This window comes from Passer domesticus, chromosome 3, assembly GCF_036417665.1.
Source record: "Passer domesticus isolate bPasDom1 chromosome 3, bPasDom1.hap1, whole genome shotgun sequence".
Lineage (NCBI taxonomy): Eukaryota > Metazoa > Chordata > Aves > Passeriformes > Passeridae > Passer > Passer domesticus.
In genome coordinates this window covers 115889851-115917066 of record NC_087476.1, presented here as the reverse complement: position 1 = coordinate 115917066, position 27216 = coordinate 115889851, and the positions used below count along the sequence as shown (strand labels likewise).

Here is a 27216-nt window from a genome sequence, read left to right as displayed (position 1 = left end):
CCGCCCCCTGCCCCCCGCCCGCCAAGCGCGCCCATTGGCCGGGACGCGCCGTTTGAATCGCGGGGTGGCCGCGCGCCATTGGCTGCGCGGGCGATGGCGCGGTCCGCCCCGGGGCGCGCGCGCGGCCCCGCCCCGCCGTGAGGGGAAAGGTGGGGGGGGCTCGTCCTTTCCCCCCCCCCCCCCCTTCCCCTCCCTCACCGCCCCTCACGGAGGGTGATGGCGGCGGGGGAGGGAGAGCCCTGTCGTGGCCGTGGGGGCAGGCTCGGACCGCCCGCGCCACCCAGGCCCCGCCGCCCGCGTCAACAAACGGAGGGTTTTGTTTACGGAGCGCTCGCGGCGCCCGGGGCGGCGAGACCGCGGGTACTCCTACGCTGTCCGAACAACACCCTGTGTTCCTCCCGGCCCCGCACCTCCGGCACTCAGCAATGACAAAATGTGGTAAAAATGTAGAAAACAACACCCCCTTCTCGCTCAAAAAGAAAATTTACAAGCAGAGGTGGCGAAGCAGGGAGCGCTGCTACACTGACCGAACAACAGGCTGTGCTCCCTCCAGCACTAAACAAAGCCGAAAATGCGGTGAAAACTCACTGAAACACCCAGAGGAAAAATCTAAACGGGCAAAAAAAAAAGCAGAGGAGGCTTTTGAAGCCCTGAAACAAGTGCGCCTACGCTGACAGAACAACAGGCTGTGCTCCCTCCAGCCCTGCGCATCGAGCACTCGACAAAGGCGAAATATGGTAAAAACACGGTAATAAAAGTGCAGGAAAAGCACAGCCACTCTCTCCAAAAGGAAAATAAAACAGCAGTGTGGTTACCCCTGTGCTTTTGGGGCAACTTTTGCAGAAAGGCCATTTGAGTTCCTGGGCAGATTTTGAAATCAGGAAGTCTAAGCAATACTTGAGCAGGCAGAAACAAAATGTGTTGTGAAAAAGTTAACAAATCGTCCTTAACATTGAGGTTTGGCGTCCAAATGAGTTGTTTCCAGTGTTGGGATCTTAAAAGTGGTGTTAAGAAGTGTTTAGAGTGAAATACAGAGTGTTTGTGTCCGCACAATTTTTATGGACCTCCCAAATTTTCTAAATTTGGCTAACAAGTGATGCTCTGTCCTAATAAAGCTTCCTAAATGAAGGGAAATTCCCTAAAGACAAGACCACCATTGTCACGTACAGAAAACTGCCAGTGCCGTGCAGACACAGCAAAAATCTCAGATAAAAAAGAACCCTGAAACAGCAGCAACATCATAAAATAAAATAAAAAAAAAAAAGGGGGGGGAAAAAAGCCCAGACCAAAAAACCACAGCCAAAATGAACTGACATAAGCAAGCCCCATGGTACTCATGAGCTTAACTCATCTGAGACATAATTGTTATATTTGTGGGGTTGTTTTTGCTGTTGCTGGTTTGTTTATTTCTATTGGGATTTAAGTTTCTAGCTATAATTTTTGAATTAAGAGTATAGCAAGCTTTTTTTCTCTAAGTGATTGCAGGAAATGGGATGTCCTAAGTGAATTACTAAAAATGGATATATTTTACTATTTATTCTGGTTATCTTGTCCTTGATTTTTTTTTAATTTTTACAAGCAATTATTTTTAAATTTGTATATCCCTCAATTTATACCACAGAGATCCAGTTTAGTTTGCCAAACATTCATTGTATTTTACACTACGTGTCACACTACGTGACACAGTAAAAGATATCTAAAGGAGGTTAAAAGTTACTCAGTCAAACCAGAGCCATATGTAAGCACAGATTTTAATAAATGCAGTCAGAATAAATTTGGTTTTTAATTGTGTTAAGGCAATCAGCTTTATCTGAGAGATATCTGATAATCTACTACATAAAAGAGTGCAAGTGAAGCTTGATTTCTGGCTTCAGAAAATGAATATTTTAGTTCCAGCTAAGATTTCTGCTTTATTTGCTATTGCAAAGTTTACAGCTGTAATGTTAAGAACTGTTTTCAGCAGTTCAGTCTAAATTACAGCAGGTACTGCTTGGAACGAGCCTGCTTCGTTTTGTTGGCAGCAGAGGCCTACAATTATTATGCTTAAATAATGAAGGTTTCAGTTGAAGTCTTGTTTAGAGAATAAACTTGCCTTCAGAGAAATGGTTTGGGTTTGAGATTGTTTACTCAACTTGGATTAGAAAGCTCTTGGGCCACTAAGAACTGTTTATTTCAATTCTGCCAGTGATAACTGAGATACATCTGAGAGATTATTTCAGAAATATTTATGGGACAACCATAGAGTGGGACAAATGTGAAATCCAATCAGCATCACCAGCACCAAAATGGTCTGCTGCAATTTGCCAAAATCTAATAATGCATCCCAACCCCACACTGTAAAACTAAGAAAATAATTCCCTAGGCTTTCATTTTAATGAGAATCCCAGAATCCTCAAGGTTGGAAGAGATCTTCAATGTCCCTTAGTCCAGCACCACCATAATCACCCATAACCCGAAAAAAGTTGCAAAAATCTAAAGCTGCCAACACGAGGAGGTTGAGAAACATTCTGATAAATGGCTTTAGCCGAGGCTGCTGGGGTGGGTGGGGTAATAAGCTTCTGTTTCCTCTCCTGATTAGGCCTTTGCTGAGAAAACACCCATAAGACTCAGTAGTGTGGTGGGTTTTATAGTCTGTTAAACAACCCATGTATTCATATATATATATAGATATTCATATATATATATATATTTGTGTGTGTGTGTATATGCCATATATACAAATTTGTGTACATATATATATACACACATATACACATATACACATACACACACACATATATATATATATATATATATATATATATATATATGTGGTTTCTCTTTCTCCTTCTGTCATATTTGATCAAAGCATCCCAGCCTGTCTGTTGAAAATGTATTTTCTGCTTTTTGCAAGAGTGGAGGAAAATTCCTGGCTGGCAGCTGTGTTCCTGACATGAAGCCAAGCACTTACCTGCTGCAGGCAAGCCAGTGATGAAGAACACATGCACTGTGTCACATCACAAAGCGTAACTGGAAGGAAAGGCAGGCTGAATTCTGCATGGGGACAAAACCCATCTCCTCTCTGCCTCTCAAATGTTGAAAAGCTGATGATGCACTTCTTAAAGGTGTTTGAGTGTGCTCAGGGATTTCCATTAGTATATGTAATTTGCTTCCTATTTTTTCAGTGGTAGAATGCTTCTTATTTAAGGAGCAGGAGATTTGGGATTAACCTCTGAATGTTACCTAACTAAATCAACAAAGGTTTTGTTTGCACAGACAGGGATTCCACCCTGACCACAGAAAAAGTTTCTCATTATATATTCATTTATGATGTAGCTAATTGGAACTTAACCCGCCTATAAAGGAGCAGCCTGCTAACAAACACTGCTGCTCTGGGCAAATTAAGTTGAACACTTGCATTCTGGGAAGTTTTGCAAAATGTTTATCTTTGGAAACAGCTTTAAAAAAATACTCAAGGCTATCAACCATGCTGGGCTCAGCAATAAGAAGAAGGACACAGATACATACAAATTGACTCCAGTTCTCTAAACAGGAGAAGGAGGGAAAAAAAGCACTTTGAAACTTTGATCTCCACAACAGTGCAACAAATTTCCTTTGTGTATTGTATGTGAATTTATAAATTATTGACTGAGGGAAGTTGATGCAATTCTGCAAGAAATGAGTCTTGAGATAAGAGTTTTGGCTACTGTATCTTCTGCTGGGCTGCTTACCTTGCCATTTCTGCAGCACGGCTGTTAAATTAGTCCAGCAGAAAGCCCTCGGGACAGTCGAGTTTCTGAAGGTTTATGGAAAACACAGACTACAGGATTTCCAAGCATTGGTGATCCAGACCCATTTCTATGTAGCACAGTTACGTCCTTGAAAGGGTTGTAAACGTTTAAGCAGAAAGTGGCTTTTATTCTAGAGAAAGAGAGAAAACTTCAAAGTTTAAATGGCTTATTGTGAATACAAAGAAAAGCCACGCTCATCCCCTGGGTACTCCTGACTCACAAGCAGTTTCCCAGAAGTCTTCTGGCTTTTAAACCTGTATTCTTAGTCTTCAGAAAGGGTTTACAGAGCAGAGTGACTTCTGCAGGGATCTCCACAGGATGGGAGGGACAGAACCTACCTTTTCCTGGCTCCTGTGTGACAACCTGCCCTGCATGAAGAGAGAAACTGAGCCTCGGTCCCACTTCTGGCACATTAACAATGTTACATCCCTAGGCACCAAGGCACTCTGGTACCTGAGGAAAAAGAAACAAATTAAATATGTGGTACATGCAAAACAGACAGAGCCCAAAGTCTCTGAAGTGTCAACACAAACAAGTACACATGTATATATGTGCATGTGTATGTGCATGTAATACACATAAATATATATGTATATAGGTAAAGAATGACAACAGCATTAACTTTCCAGCCTTATTTTTGCAACCATTGCATGATTATTATGCCGATGGCTGGCACTGTACACAACTCCCTTCAGTAAGACAAAACTAACATTTCAAATTTATTTATTTATTTATTTATTTATTTATTTATTTATTTATAAAACAAATAAATAAATAAATAAATAAATTGAAGAGGCTGCTGGTCCGGAGTGAGCAGGCATTGGAGCCAGGGACACAGCCAGGCAGGGACCAGCAGTGCTGACTGGGCCAGTGGCAAACCAGACCCTGCATCAAGGCACAGTATTGCACCCACCTTCAGTTTCCTAAATTGTGTTAAAAATTCACTGCAGTATGGGGGAATATTTAAGGAAAATAACTAGGGTAAATTTGGACACATTTGTAACAAATATTTATAACACTGGATATGTAGAATAGATTATAATTCTTACCAGGGTACAGACAACAAAGATATTATTTTATTTAACATGGCATTCATATTCTGTCTCTTGTATTTATGCTACTGCTATCCTCCCACCTCTCATTCTAGAAAAAAAAAATCTAATTACTCCAAACACACAGGCCTAAACCAGAAATGATAAATGAAGTAATCAGCTCGGTGCATCTAGCAAAAGATGAGCTCACATATTTTGGGTTTAGGATCTGGTATCACTGCATATCTACTCTCAGTAAAATTGAATTCTTCTCTGATTAAACCTGCTCAACTAGTCCTGTTTATAATTTTTAAAAGCACAGTAATTTAAATATTAATTAACTCTTTGAACTTAAACATCTATATTTCTAATAACATGTTAAGATATATATTCATATATATATATATCTTATATATCTCATTAATGTATCCACTGTGGTTTATGCTGATGCAGGGCTTAAACTGATTCAGATGTGGTGTTTACTTTTTAGAAGAGATTTCTAATAACCAAACTAGCATACATGCATCAAGGTCACCATTTCCAGAAGTATTAGTAATAGGTGTTAGAGAAGGGCTTCAAAATATGTGTGATCCTTGTTCATTGTTTAACATTTAAAATCCTTGTTTCAAAAAATGTTCACATAAATTTAGTTCTGTTAGAAGCAATTTCAGTAAATTAACCAAGATGCTTCAGGGCAGGATTTGCATGTACAAACCTACACCTCCCTCATCTCCACAAATCTCTCTTACCTTCCTTCCCTACATTTTACAGTCTGTATGCTCTGGCCGTGACTTTATATGTGGAACATTTGTAACACAATGACAAATTTGTGTCCAGATTCTTGGTGAAGCACTGAGCATCCAACAGCTGGAACAGAACTGCTGAAAGACATTGTCAATGTGAAAATTCCATGAGCCAGTACCTGGAGACAGATAAGCAGCAGAGACAGATACTCCAGAGTCTTCTCTTTCTCTCTCTCCCCTGTTTCTCTCCATCGTTCCCATTTAACAGGCAGGGCAAGCTCAGCCCAAAACATGAGTTATGGCAAGCAGAGCCTAATGGCAAACCTCTCCTTTAATTAAAGGAGAAATGGGAGTTAGGATGTACCTAAACTACACTGAACCCCGAATTCATAATGAATTCTGGCACTAGGCAGACTGCCAGTTTTCAGACACTTCTATGTTTAATTTTAACTGCAGAACCATCCCTGATGTTATTGCAATAGTTGTCTGTTCCCACTATGGATACCCCTGTAGTTTTTTTCAGTTTCACAAACCAGTCACAGGCATTCCCAAGGGTCAGTGTTCTGGAAAAAAAAAAAAAAAAAGTGACTTGGATATTTAAAAAAAAAAAAGATTTCTGCTAGGACCAATTCCCACACAATGTTTGTTTGTTCAGCACACAAAAGGAAACTGCACTTTGTTCTCCAAGAAAGCTGGCTGTGCTGCAGACATCATTTCACTGACCGAGAGTCCCAGTAGGGCAATTCAGATGGCTTGCAGGATATTTTTCCCAACCTGTGCAGAGCTGACCAGACCACCAGTCCCAGAGAGCTTTGATGATGTTTTTGAGGCCAGAATGGGACTGCTGTGCACACACCACATCTGGGATTTTCATGAGCAGTAGGTGGCAGGATGCTGGTTTAAGATTCAGTGTTGTTAAATACAGTGTTAAAAAGAAAAAGGAAAATCTTGGGTACCTGATACAGAACTGCATGGAGCTGTTTCCCCCTGCCAGGTAGGATGGTCATGCTGCTGGAGCAAGCCCTTATTTTGCTAGCCAGAAATGCACCTCAGTGATAACCTGACCTGAGCACACTCCCCTGCACAAAAACAAAGACACTTCCTGCTCCTAAGTACTTTGCATTTATGCCAACAGGCAACGTGACTCACTCCCTTCACTTTTAAATTGTGTTTTCCCTTCAAAATGGCTCTGGCTGACCTGGTGTGGATGGATCCCTCCTGCTTCAACAGCCAGGCCCGTGGTGCTGCCCAAGTCCACCTGCTGGAACACCCGTGGATCTGAACTGTGCGTAACATTGAGCTGCACTGGAGTTATTTACCCTTTTCCTCACTTGTTTCATGAGGAGAAATCCACTGTAGTGTGGCTCAGAGGCTGTTGCTGTAAAGCCCTGGTGTGACTTGTCTTGCACAGCCCTGGTGAAGGCGCATGGCAGGAGGGCTCGTGGTGCAAGGGCGATTGGGCAAGCAGGGCTGAAAACCACACCGCGATTGAAAAGGCACCCGGCTCGCTTGGTTACTTCTCTGTTCCCTTCCTCTCTGCTATATATAATGACGTTTCTCAGAGCACATTTCCCCCAGTTACAACCTCTGCTGGCGTTGCAGCAGCCTTGGGTGAAGCTGTGGTGGCTGCAAAGCATTTCCTGCACTGGCTGAGCTCAGGCTCTGGGGAGGTGCAGCAGCCACCCCATCTTCACCTGCCCCTTCGGCACTGAGACACTACATGAGCTTTCACCTGACACAGGGAGAAAAAGACACAATCCAGGCAGAATTACAGAGCAGCTCCTGATGGCCAAAAAAGCCAGGGCTGCTTTTGCAGGCTGCAGCAGGCAAGGCTAAACAGAAATCAGGAGATCCTCACTGCATCCTCAAGTTTTGCTTCAAAGCTGGTGTTTTACAGCATTTTCAGCTTTGAAGGAGAGTTGTTGGGGGGGGAGGAGGGGCAGTTTCTGTGCATAAATCAGCATAATTTGGCTTGAAAAGATGTTTTTCAGAAAAACCATAATATTCAGACCACTAAAGCAAATTTGTAGACAGCTATTGATCCAGCATCTCTGGCAGTCCCCCCTTTCCCCTACAGCCCTCACTTAAAAAAAGTCTATTTCATAAACTCACAAAATATGGGGAGGCTTCTCCTATTCCTTCAAAGGAAAACCTCAGGGAAAGGCCTTTCTGTATATCCTTTCTTGCCTACATATTTACATTTCAGTGAAGGAACTGTGCAGGTCACCCAAGCTGCAAACTCTGCCAGTGGCACTGCTGCTCTGCTGTTCACTTGAAACTCAGTTTTGCTTTCAAGTTCAAAATGAAATGCTTTCCTCTTCCTGCACACAGCAGCCAAACACTCCTTGAGCCTTCTGAGGCACAGCACGTTTCCTTTGCTGAGACAGGGGAATTTCCTCTTTTCAAAGTATCAATCCCTCTCCACACCACAGTCTAAATCTGGTTACCGTATACAGCCTCTCAGAAAACTGAAAAAAATGTGAAATACAACTTGTTTGGCCACTTTGTATGTATTCAGTTGCTTTGCTCGTTGATTGTATTAAACTTTCCTTTCCTGGCAGGCGTGGGGATAAGGACTTAAAATCATCACTTTTAAGACCAAAGAGAGCCCAGTTTCTGCTCTGCTTCATGCTCCCCAGGTGTCCATAAGTCAGCATTAAAGATTTCCACTGACTTCCCTTTGCAAAATGAGAGCCCTGCTAGTCTTTAGTGACTTATGCCTGCTCATTCTCTTTCTTCTGCCTTATTTTTATTAGCATGGTAGAGCTGTTATGGCTTTGCCATAACTTTTAATGTGCAGGCAAACAGACAAAATGTCACAGCTCCCAGGGGGCATGGGAGGAATGGAGTCATACACTGGAGAGAAGATGTCTATAACTCAATAGTTAAAACAAATCAGAGCTTACAAGCTTATAAACATGCAAGAAACTGTTTATAAATACGGAAAAAATCTGTAATTGCAAATTTATCTAATTATATAGGCTATATATAGCAAATAATCCACAATATATTACTGTTATAGAATTCATAAATACACAGTTATGCAGAACAACATGATTTATAATATAAAACCCCCATGTGTTTTATATATATATGTGTATGTGTGTGTATGTGTGTGTGTGTGTGTGTGTGTGTGTGTAATATAAACACTTTTTAAATTTTATAATACAAAACTTATATGGTAAAGACATCTATGAGCCTTCTCTGAAATTCCTGAAAGTACTTTCTACTTGAAATCTGCTCAGCCCTCTTAACATCTAGTTTAGAGTTTCAGCACATTCAGTGTGTAAGAAGTTTGCCTGTGTTTCCAGAAGCCATGTGTTTGAGCCTTATTGTTTTGTTTCTCAGACAGGAAAAGTATTGTATCCCTAGCATCCTGAGCAGCTGCTCCAGGGAGGACAATTCCAAGATACAGTCTTTGGCCATGCTGCCTGTCACAGCAATTTCACCTAAGATCCTGGAAATTACCCCATTTGAGAACATGGCACAGTGCAAATGTGAAACAAAACATGAAAAGAAAGGGGGTAAAAAAAGAAAGGAAAAAATAAGAAAGGAAAAAATAAAGAAAAAAGTAAGAAAAGAGAAAGAAGGGGGGGGGGGGGGGAAAGCATTTCAAGCTTCTGATTTTAATCTATTTGGTTTCTTTCATTACTTGTTTGCATGTTTCTTCCCACCTCTCATTATCCCATTACAAAGCAGCCAAACTTGCCGAACATCTACGCTGGTGGCACAGGAGCAGAGCTGAGCTTTGATGCTGTGCTCTGGATATGTACATCTTCATGTGAGGAGCAAAACAAACCCTGAGGCATTCCTGCTCCCTAAATTTCACGCTCAGGGTGTGAGTGCTGGGCTGCATGGCACAGCAGGGGCACAGGGAGGGAAGAAGCAGCGCTGTGCCCTTCCCAGAGCAGCATTACTGCAGTGACACCACAGCCATACAAAGCAGTTTCCAACCTGAAGTATGGAGGGGCTTAGATTTGGGACCATTCCTACAAATTAGAGATTTTTTTTTCTTTCTTTCTTTTCTTCCTTTTCTTTTTTAGTGCAGGCTGTTACATCTCAGGCTTCGTGCAGACACATGTGAGCTGCTGATTCAGATGGATTTTTAACGAGGGGAGTAAATCCAAGACTGAAGGGAACTCACTTGCTCAGCCTTGGCCAACCTGCTCTTCATGTGACCTGGAAGCTGTTGCAGAGTGTTGGTGTTGGACACAAAAGCACTTGGAGAGTATCTCTGATCCCCAGGTGGGCATTTCAAAAGAGCAGGCTGTATGGCCTAACAGCTTTTAGAGACGTCTCAAAGAAACCACAGACACCAAGATCATGATGAGCTGCCTCTGGGTTTCACCTTGTGGTCTCAGGGGGTGGCTTCCTGCAGGACCATAGAGGTGGGGGAAAATGGGACAAGGCAGAGAGGAGAAACTCTATAATGAATTAATCATCTTTTGCACAAAACACAGCTACTTTATTCACAGCTGTGGTACCCTTGCAGTCTAGTCTATACAGTCTAATCTGGGCTGTATTTGCTCTCTAGTATACAGAACAAAATAATTTTAAAATAGCAGGGGTAAAATTAATACACAGATCAATTAGGAAGAATCTGGTTTTGGTAATGAGAATAATACCTCCACCAAACTGGTGGAAGCTGGAGTACTATGCTGGTTAGAAACATGGGAGCATTATCCATATGCAGCAGGACATGGAGGCTGTGGGCTATCCCACCTCTCACTGGCATTACTGTAATTCCATAGTCCTTTGGAATACCTATTCCAGTGCTGTAGTTTGTGTGTGATTGTCACTGGCAGATCCCAACAGCCCCCTCACCTGCCTACCTCATGTGCCTGCACCGAGGGCCTGCCTTGGTGGCTTGGTGACATGGGCTGCTGCAGGCTGGCAGCTCGTTTTAGGGATGAACAGCCCACTCAATGTTCACAGCATGGAAGGAAAAGGCACAAATTATCCTGGTTTCGTCCCTCTCCTTCATTCAAAGACTCACCTCTCAGCTGTGCCCTGCAGGACCAGGTTGTTACAGGGGTTTTGGATCTGGGTTTAAGGGAGGATCCATCTTCCTGCTGCCACAGCCAGCTCTTCCTCTCCTGTCCTTTCTGAGGCCCCTTGGAAAAGCTTTCACAGAGACAGAAGAAAGGAGAGCAACTCTTACACCATAGTTTACGTGTCCTGATATCTGGACAACCTCAGGAATTGTTGGGACCTAAAAAAAAAAAAAAGGTTTTGTTTCACTAGCTTGATAAATTATTTTTTGCAGGAAACAAAGTTTCCCCTACATTTTATCTATTGAAATTGTAGCAGCAAATTCCATCTGTAACAGCTTTGGTGGCTGTTGCAGCTCTCGCTTCTAAGAGCTTTCATGACTAAAGCTTGCAGGGGATATTTATCACTGGATAAAACCACAAAATTCAGTGACTGCAGAACCAGAATTGGGTGACTTTGTGACGTGATTTCTGAACCTGCATCTACTGCCCTCTCAATATATGTATTTCTTTTATCTCTTCTTTGAGGAAGCTATCTGAAAGCCACCTCAAGTGCAACTTGAGGCAGAGGTCACTATTTTTCCAAATTCTACCTGAAAAATAAGATTTATTGGTTGGGTACATCTAACAAGCTGATGATACAGCGCTGGTATGAGTTGAGAAATGTTGCTCTGTGCCAGTGCTATTAAAATATTATTAACTGAAGGATACCTCTCAGTATTAAAATGGCCACACAGTTTGCTCTTTTGAAATGCCCACCTGGGGATCAGAGATACTCTCCAAGTGCTTTTGTGTCCAACACCAACATTGCAACATCCTCCAGGTCTCATGAAGAGCAGGTTGGCCAAGGCTGAGCAAGTGAGTTCCCTTCAGTCTTGGATTTACTCCCCTCGTTAAAAATCCATCTGAATCAGCAGCTCACATGTGTGTGCACGAAGCCAGCCTATAAAGATCAGGGCTGTGGGCAGGGTTTGCATCATCATCAGCCCTCTCTGATGGAGGATCACACAGTACTGAGAGAGCTCAAAGTAAATTACACTTTTCTCAGCAAAGCCCACGTCCACAGCAGCCTCACACACAAAACCAGAGAGGATAACACTCTCAGAGCACGAGAGACCATTTACCAGACCCTGCCTTGCAGGGACCATGAGCATGTGGTTTCTGGCTTGACAGGCTGCAGTTAGAGCAGGGGAAAGCCAAGCAATCAGTGCAGGCTGTGACCTCTCACTCTAGGTGTGTGTTAAACACATCGCAATTATCGTGCTAATTATCTGTGAGGAAAACTGCTGCAAGGCACCCAGCCCTGCCTTCTCCTGGGAAGGGGAGAAAGTACTTGCCAGATACAAGGCATCTCACAGAATTCAACCTTTTTTCCTATTCTCAGTGGAAGTCACTGCTTTGGAGAGGTAGGGCTGAACAAAAGGCTTCTTCATTTTCTTCTGAGTTTCTTCATTTTCCTCTGTTTTCTTCAGTCACTAGCAGATCACCGAGGGCTCCTCGGCTGAGGATGGCAGCATTTCCTCGCAAAGCAGTTTGACCTGGCTGCCACCAAGGCCTGGCCTGGGGTGCACTCCCTACAGAGGTCTGCCAATGCACCCCTGGGCTCGATTCCAAAGCCAGGAGCCTGTGAGGAATGTGTGGTGGGTTTGGGAGCCAGGGCTTGTGCTGCCTTCCCCAGCACACAGCTGTGACCTCGTCCTGCCCTACTTTTGATGTTGTTCTTGGGCTTATGCACTGCTTAGCCAAGTAAAGCCAAGTCTGATTTACGAGGTGTTGGTCTTTAACAGGCTGTGCAAAAAAAAAAAAAAAAAACCAATGCTGAGACACTTCTCATCCCTGCTCCTTCTCCCTTCCCACCCTTGTTTGTGGGAAATAACTTACAGCATAAAATCTTGCCCTGATGCTTCTGCCATGGTCTCTTCCTTCCCCACCTGTACTTGAGCTTAGAGGCCTCCAAGAGCAAAGCCTGCATTTTCTGTGCCACAGCACGGGTGTGTTATTTACTATATTGTGCTTCTGCAACATGGGTTTAATGACCTGAAACACAGAAATATTTCTCTACCACTTTACAAGAGTCATTTCGGCCTGTGGTGATAAAAGGTACCAATTTTTATCTGGGGTTTCAGCATTGTGAGGTTCACAGTTTGCACACAGGCTAATGCACACGTGAAGATGCTGAGCAGCACAGAAAGGATTGGTCTTCTGCTCCCTGGATCCACCCTCAGCTTCCACATAGTACCAAAAGCAGGGAAGGCTGCTTTGACTGACAAATTGGAGGAATTTCTTGGGCACACTCTTTGATCAGGAAACAGCATCCAGCTCAAACAGCATGCTTTGAACAAGCAGAAGAATTTTTATCTGGAGAGAGTGCATGAAAACAACAACCTTGAGGAGCCGGAGCGAGCAGAAGCTGTGGGTGCCACACACATCAAAAGGAGCATTAACACACAAGAACCTGCACCTTTTGGAAGCCCAGGAGACTCCAAGGGACTCCATTGTTGTGACCACGATGCAAACCCCCACAGGAGATCCCAGCACCGCTGTGACCCAGATTGCTCTTCCCAGAGCGTTCTGCAGGGTGAGCACACAGCCCTGGCCTCCCCTCCCGCAGCACCAACAGCCAGCACAGCATCATTAGTGGCTCTGGCAGCCCACAGAGAAATAATTGCAGGCATTATGAAGCAGCCACAGCCATGACAGGCTCAGAGGCCACTGCCATAATCAAGGGAACGTATAGATAAGAACAATAATGGCATACGGGAGCTCGGAGGAAGATAACAAGAGGGTTATTGAAATGTGCTTGGAGGAGGAGGAAGATCAGCTCAGATAGGAGGGAATCAAATTGGCATTTCTTTTCATTTAAGTTCGATCTCAGCTGTAATCTGTACATTCAGGGCTAGCTCCAACTCAGACTACCAACAAACACATACACACCCCACTGCTTCACGTATGGAATTGAGACAGATCACTTCAGACCTCAGCTGCACTAGAAATATTTTTAAATGTGGATTTATATAAAGTCCTGAAAATATTCAGGAGTAAATTTTTCTCTAGAAGGTTTTTGTGTTGCTAGGCAAAAATGCAGGAATCATTCTGATTAAACCTTAGACTCAGGGGACAGAATGATGATTTAAACTTTGATTACTGAAATACATATTTCTAGAGATTTTTAAAGCATTAACAGTGTTCAGAAAATTTAAAGTTTTAACAAACAGGAAGCTACACATGAAAAAGCAGTAACATCCCTTTGACATTACACCTCTGGCCTCATCAACTGCACTTGGTAGCAACTTGTGCACATTTTGATTTTGGGATGAGATACAGCATTTTATGCCAAGCCCCAGAGCCTGCCAGGTTTTATTGTATCCCATTTACAGTGGGATACTTTTAGACAATCATGCAGCAGAGCAGCATCAGTTCTGGAAGAACCTGCCTTAGAAAACAGGAACAGAGGCTAGTTCCTGTGATTTTCTGGGTGCAGGTACACCTCTAGTATGGTCATTTACTGCTTGCTTCCCTCCCCTTCCCCAAAATAAACAGTGTCACGTGTTCAAACTCCTATAATTCAAATAACCAGGGCAGGGCCTCCCCAGAAACAGGACCCAAAGCACAGCCAAGCTGAGGTTAGCTCCAGCTGCACCTCCAGGACTCCCCATCCATTTCCCCACTGGGCTGCAGGAACTCAGCCCTCGGATGGGGAAGGAAGCAGGGAAGCCTTTACTACTGCAGAGCCAAAGAGAGGCGAGTGTGGAAACTGCGGCAGAGCTTCAGAGGGAGCTCAGGGCTGGAGATTTTTGCAGGAGGGGCCGGCCCAAGGGCAGGGCAGGGAAGGAGCTGAGCGCAGGCCGAGCTCTGCAGCCGCGCTGCCAGCCCCTTGCTGGCCCCAGGACAAGCTGGTGGCACCTGGAAGGTGTGGGGAAAGCTGCCAAGGGTGTTGCTTGGGTTTTTATTGGAGTTTTTTGGTGCTGTGGCCCATGAGAGCGCCAGTCCCTCGCCCCCAGTGTTTCCTGCGCGCAGCGAGTAGCTTTCCGAGCGAAAGAGGTTTCAGTGATCTGTCAGGATTCCACCCCCCAGATGGCAGGGCAAGAGTTTTAAAAAAGGAATATATTGGATTATTTAGGTCGGCGTTAAGCTCCTTTATTCCTTTTGTTTTTCTCTTCCCGAACAGATCCTGTTGTAGTGCTCCCATTCTGTATCAGAGCATCAGTCCTGTTGAGTTGTCTTAATGAAAACCTTTGGCACTGCTCAGACAAAAATTGCTCTCTATTAAAATAATCTGAGTTGTGCTGGGTTTGTGCTGTTGCAGTTCTGAAACAACACCAAAAACAATTTGGTTTGCAGAGCACAGTAAGCTTCATAAAGGTCCAGCAGTGCTTTGCTGTGCCATTTCTCTCTTGTTTCCTGCTGTAGAGGATAAGTTACATGTAGAAATGGCTCTTGAAACTCTGCAGAAAAAAGGGTAAATCTTATTGTTATCAGTACAGCAGTGGGCCCATCTAGCCAATTTTGTGTTTCACTATATAATTATAAAACATAGGTAGATATCTTCTACAGAGATCTGAAACACTGAACCCAAAGAGCATCTGTGCAGGTCTACTATGCCAAGTTAAAATTTTCCCAGGGGAAAAACATGCATTTCAGATGATTGTTTTCCACTCCCCCCCACCCCCTTTTTTTTTTTTTTTGTAATTACGTATTTACTACTATAATAATTACTTATTATTTAAAATACATTTAGTGCTGTTTTAAACAAAATATGCAGCTTGAAACCAAACATATAATTCATATAATTTGGGTCTTCAAAGACAGCAGTACCAGACTGCTGCTATGAATTATACAATGAAATGAGCTACAAGGATTTAAAGCTTCTATTACAATTGTTTCTAATTAACCAGTGATTTTACATATGAAGAGGTGTGTTAACTGAACTGAATGCATCAAATGCATCTTTTTACATCACCTGGAGAACAGTGAGTCCCTTCTGCTTTAAAAGAAGATGCTGTGCTCTTTCACATAACGTGTGAGACTCAGTTGATGCCGGGTGAATGAAGCAGAGTTTTTCTTGTTTAGTTCAAATCACTGAATATTTGTCACCAAAGTGACCTCTTTCAGCATTTAAGATGAGGTCTGTCCCTAGTGGTGAAGGACAATTCCCTGAGCCTGCACGGTGTTTGATGGGTTTTCACAGCAATCTTAATTCCAGTGTGATTTTTGTGACGTCTGTGCTCTCTTCCACACATCCACCCAAGGTGACCTAAGAGGGGCTGCACACATCTGGATGAGTGCCAGGGAAACTCCCACAGCTGGAGAGTGCTCAGGACCCTTCAGTCCCTCCTCCTCCTTGCATTGCTCCTGTCCTGGGACACTTTCCTTCCTTGGACAGTATCCCAGTGAAGAACATTGAAATTAACCAGCCTGGCTGGGGAAACACATCTGCCATTTTTCATTTGTGACAGACATCAAAGAAAAGTGACTTCGGCTGGGCTGAGATGTTCTAGGACTGACATTGATTCAAGGAAAACAAATCCTTAAAGTAAATAAGAATCTGTGGGTTTTGTTCCATGATATTTAAAGCAAAGAATCAAACTCATAAAGGGGATTGCAGGGAAATTTCAGCTGGAACAAACCCAGGCCTCATCTAACCTTCATCTCAAAACAAGGTCAGCTGTGAGGTCAGGCCTGCTCACTCGGAGCTTTAGCTGTCCTTGAAATGGCATTTTAAATAGGTCAGCAGAACATTCCTTACTGCCTGTGCTGACACCCAGCAGTCCCACCCTGCATCACACCACTGCAAACTCTGCAGTTGTTAACCTTGCCAGCAGATGCCACTGCAGGGAATTTGTTGTAAAATACATAAAACAGTCAAGATTAGGACTTTTTGTTACTTGGTAGGTCACGGTGCCTACCCAGCAGCTTTCCAGAATTGCTTAAATCTAAAGCTGGTGATTGGAAAAAAAAAACACCTAAGTCCTGTTTCACTGTCCCCCCTCTCAGGGACTGAGTTCTGGGGTTGGTGCAGAAACCACAGCAAGGCAAAGAGAGGCTGGACATGACAGATGCTGGTCACTGCATCTGGCAGATGCCAGATGGACAGTGGGGGACACCACAGAAACCTCAAAAACCACCACACTTGGAGCATCCTGCCTACAGTTTGTGCTGCCCAAATCCTCAGAGACCTGCTGGTGCTCAGGCAGCCTGGTGCTCACAGAACCATGGAATAAGCTGAGTTGGAAAGTATCCATCAGGATCACCGAGTCCAGCTCCTGCATGGAACATCCCAAGGATGCCACTCTGTCTCTCAGCTCCTTCCTTAAGGTAGGCACTAGGAGAGGGTTTGGGGTTTTTGTTAGCTTCTTTCTGAACCTTCACTGTGAACTGTTGGTTCTTGATACAAGAGAGCTGGCCAGGCACACGCATGGAAATGCAGCAATCAGCAGGCACCAGCAGCACCTCTGGGGAAGGTCAGGCTCCACCTCTGCTGGAGCATTTTCCTGCTGGGGCTCCCAGTCTCTGCACATCCTGGCACTGCTCAGAGCAGCCAAGAGCAGCGCTGTTGCCAGCAAACTGTCCAGACAATGCACATCTGTCCCTGAAGAGGTTGTGGGAGAGTGCTGGAAGAACCCATCTGCTTTTCTTGGCCTACATTCTCTGGAGACAGACACGGACAGGAGCAGCCCAGCTGCTGCAACACTCCTGCCTGCTGCCAGCTCAGCAGCCTGAGAAGCCTTGATAAGGCTCAAAATGCTGTGTGGGGCTTGGCAGTGGTGGCCTGTGACTTATCCAGGCAGCAGCCAGGCAGGAATCACCACACCCCAGCCTGCCCCAGCTGCAGCAGCACCTTGGCTTTGTGTTTTTAAATGAAAAACATTTTTGTGTGGCTGTGGTGTGGTGGGGGATCAGGTGTGGTGGGCCACGTGCTGTGATAAAGGCTGGGTGATGTGGAGGTGGAGCTGCAAATTGCAGAGTGAAGGGATCACTGCTGCTGAGGGGAGTGGTGGTGAGCACAGGAAGGTGAGAAAACCCACCTTAGAAAGGGGAATAGGAGCAAGATGGACCCTTAAACAAGGTGTCCACACAGTTCCTGGACATCCTCTGAACTGAGGGAGCCTACCAGTTTCTGAAGGAGGTTGAGAGGGATACAGGAGAGATACACTCACCTCCCAGCAGAAGATTCTACCCCAGGCTCCTGGATTTTTCAGAAGGGAATTTCTCTGCAGGTGCATCCACAGGACTCCACTCATTGTGTAAGGAACCTCTTTTCCTTTGTATTCCCCCTGATCTCAAGTTAAATGATGAAAACCTCCTTCCAACAGCACCCAGACCACCCACCAGCAGCACGGGAACTGGAACAAATCCCTTGGCATAAAGAGCCCAAAGGCTCTTCTTGAGCAAATAATGTCCCCTGTTGTCAAGCCACAGTCTGAGAGGGGTGAAGCTTTCATCCTCTGAGATGCTGTTTCTCTCCAGTGCTTTGTCCAGGCTGGGCAGTGTAGAGTTGGAGACCTAACCAAGATGGGAAAGCTGAGATGGTGCCAGTCCCTCCTGGAGCTGTAGGTTTCCTTTAGGGCTACCAGCATGACCCCTGGCATCTATAGCTCGTGACTTTTTCCTGTTCCCAAGAGGCTTTCTTCCAGCCACAGGAGAAGAAATTTCCCCTCTCCCTCAGCACCTCTCCTGAGTTACTCCTCCATGGTCAGAGCAGACTTTTAGGCAGATGAAGATGGCACCTGTCCTGCAGCAGGGTGCAACCCCCAGCACACCCCACTGTGTAGCAGCACCAACATTCACCTCACAAATGATATTTCCTGTCAGCAGCAACCCTCACTTTCCCAACTCCCCAGAGCCTTTTTGCCCTGCCAGCCTCAAACTCCACTGGCCACGGGCTGGTGCCACCCGTACATCTCTGTTCTGGAAACATGGGAGGGTTAGGAGCTCACAAGACAATTTTCTGCTAACTTTGATTAACTGTGTGTTTGTGGCACACAAAGATGTTGCCTCATGGCAGGAAATAACTCAAACCACAGAAACATTTCTTTTTCTTTCTTTTTTCTCTTGAAATTTCAGCAGCAGGTTTTGGGCTCAGCCCCTCAGAAATGTAGAAGTGTCACGCTCAGGTTTGTGCTGGAAGGTAAAATGCACATATTTTTACTGGGTTTGAAAGATATACTTGATCTATATATATATATCAAAGATATATTTGATATATATCAAATAACAATTTGAAAGATTGTTATTTTTGCCCTTCAGAAAATTCTGCCTGAATGTAACACCAAGAGCTGAGGTCAAGAGCCACTCAGTCACTGGAGAAAAACAAAGGAAACAGAGGAATCATTTAATAAAATCCCTTAGAAGAATGAATGCACTTGAGCAGAACCATCTCTAACGTGCACCACCTGCATATTTGGCAGAACTGAAGCAGCAGATGCAGATTTTTCTTTTTCCCCCAGCAACTATTGCTGTTCAGTGCTGCCCTACCATCACCACTTTTTGTTTTAACACGACACAGTATCTGTGCATGCTCAATATGAATTTTGGTCCACAGGCAAGGCAGACTAAAGACACAGAGTCCATCTGGCTGCCCACAGACAGAGTTCTCTCTTCTGCATCCTTTTTGCACTTGAAAAAAGTGGAAATTTTTAATCATTGGCTTAAGTAGGAGTTCAGATTTATGGATTAAAAGCCTATAAGGAATTAAATTGCTTTGCTAGTCTAAGAAAATAACAGATGCTGATGCAAGGAGTGGAAATACCAGGAGTTTCTTGTGATATCCCCTATGCAGTTTGCAAGGAATATTTAACCTGAGCATGGAAAATTCCATTTAAATTGTAGTCCTCACACAAGCAAAGCTTTGCTTTTGAATGAGACCAAAAGAATCAGATCCTCTAATCAAAATCTCTCTAGTGCCACAATCTACTTTGTGTTCTTGCATGGATTTCTTTGGACAAATGCAATAGAAATGTGGGTATGGATGGGTCATGCAGGGAAACTCCACTCACTTCCACTATTTTCTGTGAAAAGCACACCATAAGAGAGAAGCTGGGAAGCTACAGTGATATTAATAATTTCTTGTAAGAAAAAAAAAAGAATGACATTTTCCTTATTCCTGTCTTGGTCCAACACTGTCAGTGATCCTTTTGTCTCTGTATCCCACACAGACTGCCATCTCATCAATCCCATTTTATCCTGAGACCTTGGAAAGATCTTTGATCCGTTTTTCACTTTTAACAGACTCTCGTGTGTTTGGGAACAGGGATCATGCACAGAACATTTTCTCCTAATGGGCCCATTGTACTTTTCCCAAAGCTGCTGGAGTGTAATCACACACACATTACAATTTATTCCTTGGTTCCCACAGACCTTGTTTTTCTTCTTCCTCAGCTCTAGCTTTCCCATGACACAGCACAATCCTGGGCATTGTGTCTGGTGGGGAACCACCCTGCCATTTGCTGCCACCTCCCAGCAAGAATTTACTTCTCCATACACAATCATCTGAACAACACTCCAGCCTGAGCATTCCTGAGGGGTATTCCAGAGGATTTTATTTTTAAATTGTATCCTTGGTGCTGAAGTATTTGGGTGTTTGTGCTGCTGTGCCCTGAGGCTTGCCACGTATTTTTCCTGCTTGTCCAATGGCAAAGAGCGTTATGCCAAGCAGCACAGTCCTGCCCCCTGCCCTCCATAGCTCCAGACAGACTATTTTCCATTCCTTCCAGCATCACTGGTTTTGGATAACAACTGGAGAAGATCCTCTTGTGGAGGGAAGAGGATGAGCACACCACTAACACAGGATTGCTTGTCAAGTCAGCTCCCAGGGAGGAGCAGGTCTTCTGGAGTCTAAGCCTAATTCCTGACAGCCAATAACCCAAATCACCTGGGCCAAGTGTCCTGGTTTAACCCCAGCTAACCACCAAGTACCACACAGCTGCTTGCTCATTTCTCCCCCAGTGGAATGGGGAGGAGAATCAGGGAAAAAAAGTAAAAAACCATGAACTCGTGGGCTGAGATAAGAGCAGTTTAATAATTGATAGTAGTATATTACCAATGGAGAGAGAAACAAACCCCGAGGGAAACAAGGGAGGCACAACACAAAAACCTTCTCAACAGGCAAGTGAGGGGATGCTAAGGGAGAAGAGTTAGGAAGCCTGGAGGAAAAACATGGATCCACACCCATGTGCCTACCTTTAAAGATGAATTTAAGGTTTGAAAGACCATGAACAGTCTGAACAGTCACGCCCTGCCTCTTCTGAAGCTGTTTTAAGACTAAAATCACCTTGGAAATTGTTCTCCAGATTCGAAAGAAAACAGTTCCATTAACAGTGATGCTTTCAGCTCCAAGGAGTATTTTCAAGAGGAAGATCTGAAATTAACTGGAACATGAAATCTATATGAAGTTTACAAAATACAAAAGGATTGTTTCTAAGCCAGTTTGCAATACAGAATCTCAGTCTGGCTGTGATGCATCTGTGCAGCACTTCAGTGAAGTTTTCCTCTGGGAGCATTAGCCTTGGCAATGACATTAAAAATCCCCTCTGAGAAAACTTTGTAATGGGAGCATTTTTATTTTCATTCCCTTTAAAGCAGACCTGTGGCCATTTCTGAAATTCTGGTGAAGATCCTCTCCCTAAAAAGGAGTTTCCCTTACCTGTTGCAAATTTAGTGCTACTGAAACTCAGTAAAATATTTTTCATAGATGCATTTAAAATGCTGGGCAGTATTTACTAGATTGTGGTAACTACAAGACAACTACATCTGATAGCTGGGAACATTTCAGACTAAAAAACCCCAAACTAGCACTGACTTCAGAGAAGCTGAGAATACCCAGGGCTTGAACATGTGCGATGTTTGTCTTCCTGACAGGTGAGAGTTATACAGGGAAACCTTCATGATTTGGGTCCAGTAAACAAATCACAAACCCTTTTGCTTTTAGAGTAACATAGAAGGTAAATTTGGTCTTTTTATTGACTTATTTGCTCTAAAGGTTGCAGGCTGACACTGAGGAAGGGCAATGACTCCATGGCCATGGAGCTGTCCTTCAGCAGATACATAAAATGCAATTATTGCACAATGGAGCTGCCCAGATTTCCTGGTGGTGCTCAGGGCTTCAGGGCCAGGCTGTGCTGGACCCTGCAGTGCTCAGCCCCCCAGCCATGCCCCTGCCAGGCTCTGCCTCCCACCTGAACTCATCCCCTTGTGCTAGTCACATATGTCAAAGGCATGATTAGGGTTATGCAGTTCACCTCTAATGAAAAAATAAAGGCATAAAAGTGAAAAGTAATGCAGCAATAAATTGCAGTCATTTTAAAGGGCTCATTCCCCTTCTCTTCTTCTCCTCTGGCTTTCCTCACACACAATGCTTGGGAACACACAAAACCCAGATGCTCCAATCAACATTAATTGTTTTGACCATGCTAAGTCTGCCACCATCTTTGAAGCCTTTTGCAACTCCACTCCTTCATTCTCAAGGAAGGAATTTGCATTTTTGGCTGCCAAAACCCCTCTCTTCTGGAGTCCTCTCATTTGCCTACCACTGCTGTGGACTTGTGACTTCTCTACCTATTTACCCAATTCCAGCCCTAAGCCAACCAATAAATTGCAGAACTGCCACGTTTTCAGCTTGCAAGTGATTTTGTAAAAGCCCTCAAAGAGTGCTTTTATTTAACTTTTTAAAGTAATTATTTTAAAGAGTACTTGAAAGCTGGCACTGGTACGCAGTGTGTTCCCCTTCCTTGTACTCTGAGATCTGTGTGGGCATGTGACCTTGTGAAGATTTGGGGTAAATTTGCCACCACAGCTCCACAAAAGCTCTCCTGACTCCAGAGTACCTGAGAAGAGTGTTTAAATCTCTGAAGGATTTTGGTTTCCCCCCATGGAACAGAACAACCAAAGGGAATTTTAAGGCCTCACTCAGCAAAGCTGCCTCCAAAAATGTCTCCAGCACTCCCCAGGTTAGGGGACACCCCAATCTCCAGCTTTGCTGAGTATCACTCATGTCTTTAATAACAGGCTTTAGGGTGAAAACAGAAGAAAAAAGGTGACAGGCAGTGGATTTCCTTTCTCTGCTGGACCAAGGCCTGCTGACAAGCAAAGCCTGAACGTGCATCCATGGCTGGCTGCACTCTCCTCTGGGACACAGAATTCAGCAGGCACTGCCCCTCCCTCTCCCTGAACTCCAGTGCCCAACAGGACTGAACTCCTCAGTGTCCCACTGCTCCTGGGAGTGCTGGTCACCTCCTCCTCCCTTCATGAGCTCACAGAACAGCCAATCTCAGTTTTCTGAGTGCCCAGCTCCTACTTCAAGTCACTTTTGGGAGGTGGAACACATAAACTGGCTCTGTGACTGACACATTCACTCCTATAATAAGAAGGAAAGTAAGAATAGGCTATAAAAAGGTTCTCACCTCTGAGAATCCAAGCACTGGCTGCATTTCTGTCTTCACTCACTCTGAACACGGGCAAGGATTTTTCACTTACCCCAAAAACTCCTTGATAAAGCAGCTCCATCAGCACTGGACTCCCTGGACCCCTCTCAGCTCCCTGCACTGCAGTGCCAACCTGTGGCACTGAGAGCCAAGCAGAGCTTTTCCCATCAGTGGAGCAAAGATTAAAAACTGAGCTGGTTTTTGATGCTCACCTTTGAAGCAGAATTGGCCTGGCACTGGCAGAATGAAAGATTTCAGCCTAAAATCAACGGAAAATTCTGTTTCTCACTTTCTCCAACCACAAAGCTTCCTGGTAGTGACAGACACCCCAGGATCCAGTCAGTAGGCATTTATAAATGAGTGTGTCTGCACCCCCTTTTCCTCAGGAGGGCTTTTGGGGCTGGTTCTGCAGCATCACAGGCCTCACTGAGCTATGTGGGGTCTAATGGGTTTCACAATAACAGAACTGGGGAAAAAATGCCAAGTAGCAGAAAATTTACCTTCAACACAGAGGTAATTTTTTAACTTCCTAGCCCTAGTGATGGACAAGCAGCCTTCAGACTGCCCAGAAAGCCTGACTATGTCAACTGATGGATTCCATCAGCATCCAGAGTAGGTTTAAAAGCTGTTTGTGTTTTCCACCCTCCTGCAGCCCTGTTCATTCCAGCAGCATCCTTCCCTGCAGCAGGCCTGAACACTTCCAGAACTCCCTACACGTTCTCTTTCTGTGCCCACTTCCTCACTATTTTTTTTCCCCCTCTGCCTGTGTCAGCAGGACAATTCCCAGACTCTGCAAGGAAAAGCAGTTCAGCACACTTGCAGCACATTAGCACAGACAACTTCCTTGATGAGTTGATGCTGTTCAGGGAATAGCTGGGGACTTAAGTGGCTCCAGTTGTTTGGTGATAAAAAATTACATTAAAGATGGCAAACATCAAGGGATGATGGGAGATCCCTTCCAACTCTACTGTGCCTGAGCAGCTGAGGGAGAGACCTGCAGTCACAAAGAGAAGTGAAATTGTCACACAGGTGACAGCTCTAAAACAGGCTGAGAAGGAGGAGAAGGTGGTGCTCATCACTGGGTAACAACAATGGCAAAATTAAACATCTCAGAGATGTCAGCTTGCAGCTGCCACAGCCAGAGCAGCAGCATACCCAGCTGCAGCAGCTGCTCCACATCTCCTCCACTGAACAATTTATCAGCAGGACATGAGAATAATACTCACTGAGATCCAGGACACAGAGCTCTACAATGCAAAAGTTAGAAAACACAGTTATAAAATGACAGAATTCAGCTGGGATCCAGTTGTAAAAGGGAGACAGTTTCCAAAGCTCCTTCACTTTCAGCATCACTGTGACAACCAACTACCCAAGGAAGGCCCTGAGCAATGAAGATTTTGATCAGCAGGTATCCTGCAGACTGTAAGGTTTGCCTGAGCTTTTCCAACACCCAGAACCACCCCTCCTCTGCCATATCGTGGAAAATTACATCCATTTCTATTGTACACATTTTTAATTATTATAAACCTAGACTGATTTGAATATATATCCTGATATATCAATTTCAAGAGTCTCAGGTGACCATTTCCGCAGTGTTCAAATAAATATTAACTCCTGGTAGGCCCTCAAAGAGGCTGACTTAAAATCATGCTCTTCTGAACATGCAAATGCCTGTTGTGACAGCACTGATTTAACACACAACTTCTCTCTCCCTTAAGACCCCCAAACAGCGTGCAAAAGAAGCCTCATTTCCCAAAACCATCCCTTAAGACAAACAATTTAAGTGATCTTTAGCCTGTTCTTCAAAAGCTTTGAACTAGCCCCAGTTCCTCCAAAATTACCAACTTTTTCCTTTTTACCTTCTCTTCATCACCTCCTGCCCAGCAACAGCCTACAGAATCAAGAAAATTTTACAGCTTCAAAAGGAATTGTTAAATCTTTGGTAAAAAAAACAGTTTGAGGAAAATTTTTCTTGCTTCCCATCTTGCTCACTTAAAGAAAACGGAGGCAATCTTCTTGATTTTGCATTTTCTCTATACGACTAGATGTAAAAGACATTGGCAAGTAATATTCAGCACTGGAACTGGGCCCAGTTAAACATTTTGAGAAGAGCCCATGGCAATCCCCACTTGGATCAACCACAGACAATCTCCCTCCCTTTTAATACACAACTTTAAAAAGCAGCTACCATCCATCTCTTGACACCAATGGACTGAGCTGGTAACACTGTCAGGACATTTAATCAGAAATGTTTACACTTGGTGCCTAAACACTGCCCCAAGAACAGCAGACCATTTTAAATTCTAGAGATAATTTTATTTAAAAACCCCAAACCTTTATAACTCACTAAGGTTGGTGCCAAACTTTACACTGGGACCAAGGTTTGCCAAACAACAGCAGCAGGGATGTCAAGGATGCCAAGCTAAGGACATTTGAACAGCTCTGCTCAGTATTGTGCTGTAAGATAAATTGAGCAAACTGTCCTTAGTGCACAGAAACCTCTAATGATCTGCCACAGTAGATCATTGCTTTATTACCAGTATTGAAAATAAGTCATGAACACAAAAGCAGCAAGAGAAGAAGTCAGACTGGCTGCAATTATTTCCCTCTCCCCTCCATGTTCTCCATGGATACAGAGACCAAAGTGTGTATGTGCCATGTGAGAATGTAAATCACATCATACATTTGAAATTAATTTTAATTTATGTACAGCAGTCACCGTCCATGAATGTACACAGTCCCTGCAGTTACATTCTTTATAAGGTTAAGTCTTCACTGTTCTCTACTGGATTTTCTGATGGAGAAACAGAAAGGAGAGGTGGAATCAAGGAGTAAGGAATGATCACAGTCATTAAAAATTTGGGGACTTTGAGTAGTAAATATCAGAGAGTCTCTGTGAGGTTCCAGAAATAAATGGTGGCAACGTGTATATATTGCAATTTTATTTCATTCGCTCAAACAAAACGTTAGCATGTAAGAAATTTAAAATGACACAATATGATAAAAATAGCAGAGAATGAACTGAGAAACTAAAAAGAAGGTAAACCTAAATGCATGAAAAGTCAACATTCATTAGTGAACAGCTTCAGTCTTTGATTGACACTTGGTAACTTTAAAACAAGGAACTGGAAATCATTGTGACTGTCTGAAGAGATTTCAGCACCAGCACTAAGGGTTTTACATTCAGTTGGTTTGCGGTTGACTCGGTAGCCACTCGTCTATAGTGCAGGTTTATCACAGGTCAGATCACAGTGTTGAGGAAAGCAACGCCCTCCTGGCATTAGGAAGGATCCCTTAAACTGCCCTCAGCTTAAGACATCCGTTGTACAAAAGCACAGAACCACCACAATATGGTTTTTAAAGGACTTAGTCAGCAAAGTAATCGTAGCTTCTGCAGTTCATTTTCAATACTGAAATCTCTGGAAACGGTGCAACTGTCAGTAGGTCAGGAAATGTCTACAGTAATCTTTAATTCAATCCAATTTCCTGGAAAGAACCAGTTCTGCAGGTTGGGATTACAGAAAGTATGTATGTAGAAGCAGCACAAAAAAGACAACATCTGTTCCTTTTTCTTTTAAACAGAAATCATGTTAATTGTAGACCAAGGCACAAAACGTTTAGTGCATAAGCCAGTTCCTTGCACAATCTAGAAGTTCAGCCTGTAATTTTGGACCACTTATAGCCATCCATGCTATTCCACTAGGTAACTCCTGAACCCTCCTAGAAACGAATCAAACGTGATTTCTGACAAGGGTAAACATCCTCACTGCTCAAAAAGTCTGTGTAAAACAAAAAGCTACATCAACAAAGATGAAAATGCCTCCTCTTGTTTTGAGAAAAACAGTACTTGACAAGCTTACTATGGATTTTTTCTTTTTAATGCCTTCAATAAATGCATGCAGAAAAGTGATGTTATTTCTCCTCTTTATTAAAAAAAAAAAAAAGGAGTTAGGCAATATTTCCACTGTCATCTTCCCTTAGAATCTGAACCTGTAAGATCAGGCAATGTTTGAATGGGAATAAGATTTCCTATTGAAGCCTTTCTGAAGCTGTGAAGTGCTGTTTGCTTTGGTGTTCAGCACTCTAGACAGTCTGTCACTGAAAGCATCTGTGCCACGAATGGAGCTGCCTGTACTCGTAAGCACATCTCTCCACAAGTTGTAAGTAAACTTTTCTTCTGGATCAGCACAGATTCCAAAGCAAACAGGGCTTGGAAAAATGGACAGTGCAAGGAAAAGGGAAGATTTTGATCCATATTCTTT

At 43.8% G+C, this 27216-nt stretch overlaps 1 long non-coding RNA gene across 2 annotated transcripts; it reads left to right on the top strand.

The window, feature by feature from the left end:
* The first annotated feature begins 213 nt into the window (after positions 1-213).
* LOC135297633 (uncharacterized) lies at positions 214-26716 on the top strand. Of its 2 annotated transcripts, XR_010359560.1 has the most exons (4): positions 214-737; positions 2894-3104; positions 6775-6829; positions 8106-8581. It is a non-coding gene; the product is annotated as an uncharacterized LOC135297633 (long non-coding RNA). The 2 variants fall into 2 exon arrangements; XR_010359559.1 differs by lacking the exons at positions 6775-6829; positions 8106-8581 and adding an exon at positions 18783-26716.
* The last annotated feature ends 500 nt before the right edge of the window (positions 26717-27216 follow it).